This window comes from Rhinoraja longicauda, chromosome 7 (assembly GCF_053455715.1).
Source record: "Rhinoraja longicauda isolate Sanriku21f chromosome 7, sRhiLon1.1, whole genome shotgun sequence".
NCBI classification, from domain to species: domain Eukaryota; kingdom Metazoa; phylum Chordata; class Chondrichthyes; order Rajiformes; family Arhynchobatidae; genus Rhinoraja; species Rhinoraja longicauda.
This window is the reverse complement of record NC_135959.1, coordinates 16,346,927-16,352,944: the sequence shown is the minus strand read 5'-3', so window position 1 is coordinate 16,352,944 and position 6,018 is coordinate 16,346,927. Positions and strand designations below refer to the sequence as shown.

The following is a 6,018-nucleotide window of genomic DNA, read 5'->3' as shown; positions in this document are numbered from 1 at the left end:
AGACAAGCCTTTCAGCCCAACAAGTCCACACCGACCAGCGATCACCTCGTACACTAACACTATCCTACACGCTAGGGACAATTTTAGGGCAGCACGGTGGCGCAGCGGTAGAGTTGTTGCCTTACAGCGAATGCAGCGCTGGAGTCTCAGGTTCAATCCTGACTACGGGCGCCGTCTGTATGGAGTTTGTATGTTCTCCCCGTGATCTGAGTGGGTTTTCTCCGAGATCTTCGGTTTCCTCCCACACTCCAAAGACGTACAGGTATGTAGGTTAATTGGCTGGGCAAATGTTTTTTTTTTAAATTGTCCCTAGTGGGTGGAGGATAGTGTTAATGTGTGGGGATCGCTGGGCAGCGGGGATCGCTGGGCTGCGCGGACCCGGTGGGCCGAAGGGCCTGTTTCCGAGCTGTATCTCCAAATCTAAAAATCTAAACTTATCGAATTAACCTACAAATCTGTACATCTTTGGAATGTGGGAGGAAACCAGAGAAAACCCTACATGGTCACAGGCAGAACATACAAACAATGTACAGACAGCACCCATAGTTAATGGGGGGGGGCTTTGGGGGAAACATTTTTTGAATCTCTTACCCCGACGGAGATGCGATTTTTTTTCCGTATCACATCTCCGTCCGCACTGCGGCCTAACATCATGGAGTTGGTGGCTTTTGCTGGAGACCGACAATGGGAGCTCCAACCACGGGAGTCTGCGGGACCTAACATGGTGAAGCAGGCAATCCCTTTGCCAGGGATCAACCTTGGTGCTCCAACCGCGGGAGCCTGCGGACTTTAACATCATGGAGCTCGCGGTCTCTGGTTAGAGACCGACTTTGGGAGCTCCAAACCGCAGGAGCTTCGACCGCCCTGACGCGGGAGCTTTGATCGCCCCGACGCAGGGGCTTCGACCGCCGGCTGCGGGAGCTTCGATCGCCCCAATGGATGGTTCGACTGCCCCGATCGCGGGAGAAAAATGAGGGAAGAAGGTTACACTTTATTGCCTTCCATCACAGTGAGGAATGTGGGGAATCCGTAGTGGTGGATGTTTATGTTAACTTTTATGTAGTTGTGTGTCTTTTTGCTTTTTTTTAGTATGGCTGTATGATAATACGATCATTACTGTACCGTAATTGGTACACGTGACAATAAAAGACCTTTGAAACCTTTGAAACCGGGGTCTCTGGCGCTGTAAGACCTCAACTCTACCGCTGCACCACTGTGCTGCCCTAGTTCTTCCCACAGTGCTGTTTGGTAGGAAGTTCCAGGAGTTAGATCCAATAATGAGGAAGGAATAGCAATATATTTCCAATACATGGTGGTCTGTGATTTGGAGGGCAACCTGGTGTTAATGATGTTATGTTAAGGGAGCATTGGCTATATGTTTCCAATACAGGGTGATCTGTGAATTGGAGGGGCATTAATGATCTTCCCACGTGTTTACTGCCCTTGCCCTTCTTGGTAGCAGAGGTCACAGGCTTAGGAGAAGCCTAGGCAAGTGCCTTTTGTAGAATTATAGAAGCATACAGCACAGAAAAGGATCTATTGGCCCACCTCAGTCATGCCAACAGTGATGCTCAGCTATGTAATTGTTTTAGAGGGCTTGGGAACTCCCTGTAATACAGAGGTCCTGACAACTGGAATGGCAACAAATCTGTACTCATTATTTAATAATGTTAAATTGTGGAAGTACTCAGTATTTAAGAGAGAAAAACAGATTTCTTGTTACAATTTAAAGAACTTTCACCAGAAACTCTTGCACCTTTTAATTTCAAATTTCCAGCATCTACAGGTTTTTGCTTTTCAGTTAACATTTTTTTATTCTGTTCCTCATGCAGCGGTTCACAGATTGGCAGACTGTGCACCAAAGTTAGCAGTTGAAGGCTGCAGCCAGGCTACCCTGGCAATATTGAAAGATAGGACAAGGTGGGGAGGTTGACGGTTAGAAAGAAAATAAAGATCAAGAGCTTGGGGAAGGGGAAGGTTGAAGTATTAACTGAGAGAGAAGATTGGGGTCATAGGGATGGGTCAGTGGTGGCTGCAAGAGAGATGCAGGTGCAGCAAAATGTTATGTAGAAAAATAATTGCTGGAACTGCCAGCTCTGCTATTCAGTTTGCTGTAAAGTTTCAGAAGAATTGGAAAAATCAACCAGGGTTAATTTTAAATCAGGTTTGCACCTACACAGCAATAGCACTATTTAAATGTCGTCACAACAGATTCTATCTCTCCTCGAGTTCCCAAGGATGGTCTTTGCTTCCTGGATGAATTGCATACAGAGCAATTATGAAGTTCTCAGGTGCCAGGTAGGTACCTCCCTGGAAAGGTATCTCCCTTTTTTGTTTAGAATTAATTAATGGCATGCATTGCATAGGCATTTATTTATGTAATTAAGGTATTGGGTATGCTTTGCTGTAGTTCTATGGTTAAACAGAAGGAGCGATATTTTGAAAAATAGTAGATTGATATAAACAGCAATGTATTCTTGCCCTTTTGCCAACCCTTCCTTGCTCAGCACACTTCTTTTCCATGCAACAGTGTAACATCTCAAATCGCACTTTAAGTGACCGCACATAAACACGCCATGTTCTCAACAAAATAACAGTAGTACTTAAGTGATTTTGTTGTGATAGCATGAACAGAAAAGCTGATGATGGTTTCACAGAAAGGTCCGTAATTGATTGCATATTTGCCACGGGAAGAAGATGAATAAACAACTCTGCATGTACAAGCCAGATATACAGCAATTAAAATTGTACAAATACCTCATGCAGCTGGTATTTAGTTGCCTTCCAGTTCCCCTGCAGGTTTCTACTTAATCCTTTGTTTGTGGTAATGGGTGTTGGCATTTTCAAGAGGTACCATGAAAGAGCATATTTGTGAAAGAATGTTTTCAGCAACCACTATGCTATCACGGTCCTTTTGACCATTAGCACTCAGTTGCAGAGGATGGTTTTATAAGTGTATCTTTAAATTATTGTGGTGCATTTAGTTTCTAATGCATAAATCAGCATTATTCTGTTACTCATTATGTTATTGTAATTCACTGCTATCAGCAAAGAAGGCATTAGAAGATTTTTCTTATCTCAAAGAGTTACTTTTCTAATTTTTTGGTGGTACTATAAAATTCCTTAAAATAGTGGCAGCTAGCTGAAGGCCACATTTTGTTTGTAATTAACCAGGGCAATGCAGGAATGTTATCCCTTCCTGTTGACATACATCATGAACATATCAGTACATTAGAAACAGAATTAGGAGTAAGAAGTAAGAAGTAAGACAGTTGGGAGGTCGTGTTGCAGTTGTATAAGACATTGGTGAGACCGCATTTAGAGTATTGTGTTCAGTTCTGGGCATCATGTTATAGGAAAGATATTATCAAGCTTGAAAGGGTTCAGAGAAGATTTACGAGGATGTTGCCAGGACTAGAGGGTCTGAGCTATAAGGAGAGGTTGAGTAGGCTGGGTCTCTATTCCTTGGAGTGCAGGAAGATGAAGGGTGATCTTATAGAGGTGTATAAAATTATAAGAGGAATAAATCACGTAGATGCACAGAATCTCTTGCCCAGAGTAGGGGAATCGAGGACCAGAGGACATAGGTTTAAGGTGACGGGGAAAAGATTTAATAGGAATCTGAGGGGTAACTTTTTCACACAAAGGGTGGTGAGTGTATAGAACAAGCTGCCAGAGGAGGTAGTTGAGGCTGGGACTATGCCAACATTTAAGAAACAGTTAGACAGATACACGGATAGGACAAGTTTGGAGGGATGTGGATCAAATGCAGGTGGGCCATAGAAAATAGGTGCAGGAGGAGGCCATTCAGTCACTTTCCTAAAATCATGCTTCCTAGTTTGGTATTGTCTTCCTTACATGAATTTTTGAAACATCTCAGGATTTCTTCTTGGGACAAAGGTGCTATTGCAATAGAATTTGTTGTTCTTGTAATAACATATGGAATGCCAGAGTCACAGCAATGAAAGCTCAAAATTATCTCTGTCCAAAATGCCTGCAAAATGAAGTTAAACACAGTTATGGAATTTCCTCTCAGCCCGTGCCAACATTTTAACTCCCTCTCTCTTTCTCTTTGGAATTAACTATCTTATGCCGAAACATGTTATTTTCTATTATTGTAAAATTAGGTCTATAACGCTGAGTTGACCAATGGGACTACTGGGACCTCAGAATATTCTGTGGTGAGGATCCTTCATTGTAATTTTAAATAGAATGTAAATATAAGATGGTCCAAGCAAATTTGTCCTACGAGACACTTGGCTGAAGGTGAAAAAAATTAATGATGCACACATTTTTAAACAGTTCCAGAGATTCAGTTCCTTTATATGATCCAAACAAAATGGAATGGCACATAATGCAAGTATCATGTCTGGCTTGAAGATAGCAATTAATAAAGTGCGTTGTCATGCACTATGACGACCAGTCATTACTTGTAGGAGCCATTTGTGTTTATACTAGCTGTTTTAGCATATTATATTATTTTATATCTTACTGTATTATTTTTGGACACTTGGGGGTTGTCGTGAGATGAATAGATATATGGGCATAACGTACTGGGAGGAGTCAGAATACTATCAGAGTAGTCAGAGGAGTCAGAGTACTATCTGGGAATGCAGAGACGGGATGCGTCAGACACGGAGGGACCATGATGAGATACAGTTCTTACCAGACCTATGATGAGAGAAAAGCGGATAGATACAGATCTGTTTGCATTACTACTTCAATAAACGACTAATTAAACTGAAACATCTTTAAGATCTCTCCATTGTTGGTTTGTGTCAAGATCGATCACTCCACTCCAGTGGTGGCAAGCAGAGTGGACTTCAGTGGGAAGGACCGAAGTTGCCACCACACTAAAAGTAAGAACTTGCTCCATGAGTGATTAAAAGTAAGAACTAGCTCCATGAGTAAAAAAAAAGGTAAGACCTGTCTCTAAAGAACCATTTAAAGTAACAATTGGCTCTATGAGCAAGACTGGAGCTTGTGAATCGACTGGACGGAAGAAGGATTGTTTTATGGCAAGCATGACCGAATTCCACAGACCAGGACAGGGTCGCTACCTGCGCTAATCTGACTAACGGACACTGAAAACTTCGAAAGCCACGCGCAGGAAATAGTGAGTACAGCATTAAGCTTTACTGGAAAAGCTGCATTTCAGAAGTTGTATTGAAAAACTGCTACTGAAAACTTTGGAATGCCGAGAACAAAGAAGTGACCTTGACTATCACAAGATATCAGTTTTTTCAATTTTTGTGAAGATACGACTTTACCTCTAAACGTCTTAAAGGGATAGTGTACAAGTATGTTTGTGGTTAGATCTGATGATCTGCCACAAGGTGGCGACATCAGAAAAGATTCTGAAAAGGTGGAAAAGAGAATTATCAAACTCACAGCCAAAGGCTGTGAATTGCACTTTGAGAAGCACGAGACAAGGAAAAACTAAAGACATAAACAAGCTGGCAGGTTAATGGAAGCCACGAAAGAGCTAATAAAATCAAGTGAAAATGTAAATGAAGTACAATCCAACTTGATTCAATTTAACCAGCTCAATGATGAAATGAAAGAAGAATATGAAGCATTGATACAGTTATCACTGCCTGAAGATGAACTTGAAAAGCAAAATCAGTGGATGCACCGAACAGTGGACACTTTCAATGAGTTTACACAAGATACTCCTGCGTGATTATTCAAGGTTGGTCATCAAACTATACACTCCATTGCTGAGAGTGCTACACGACAGAGTGGTGTAAACTTAGATATCATTGGACCCGAAGACAGTGCTTCAAATGTCTCAAACTCTAAATTGTGCCTCAAATCTCGTTCTTCATCATGTGCATCTTTAACGCTCTCTGCTCGGATAAAAGCTAAGGCAGTTCTGGCCGTTCTCGAAGAACAGGTTGTCTACATGGAAGGGAGGCATGAGATTGGAGAAGAACAATTGGAGGAAGAACAGAAGAGACAAGAGGAAGAACAGAAGAGACAAGGAGAGGAACAGCGGAGAAGACAGAAGGAACAGCT

General features: G+C 42.1%; 1 protein-coding gene across 1 annotated transcript in view; it reads right to left on the bottom strand.

Moving 5' to 3' along the window:
- LOC144595107 (P2Y purinoceptor 2-like) overlaps positions 1 to 6,018 on the bottom strand; it is a 62,764-nt gene that overhangs the window by 43,650 nt on the left and 13,096 nt on the right. The gene's annotated exons all lie outside the window — the stretch shown is intronic.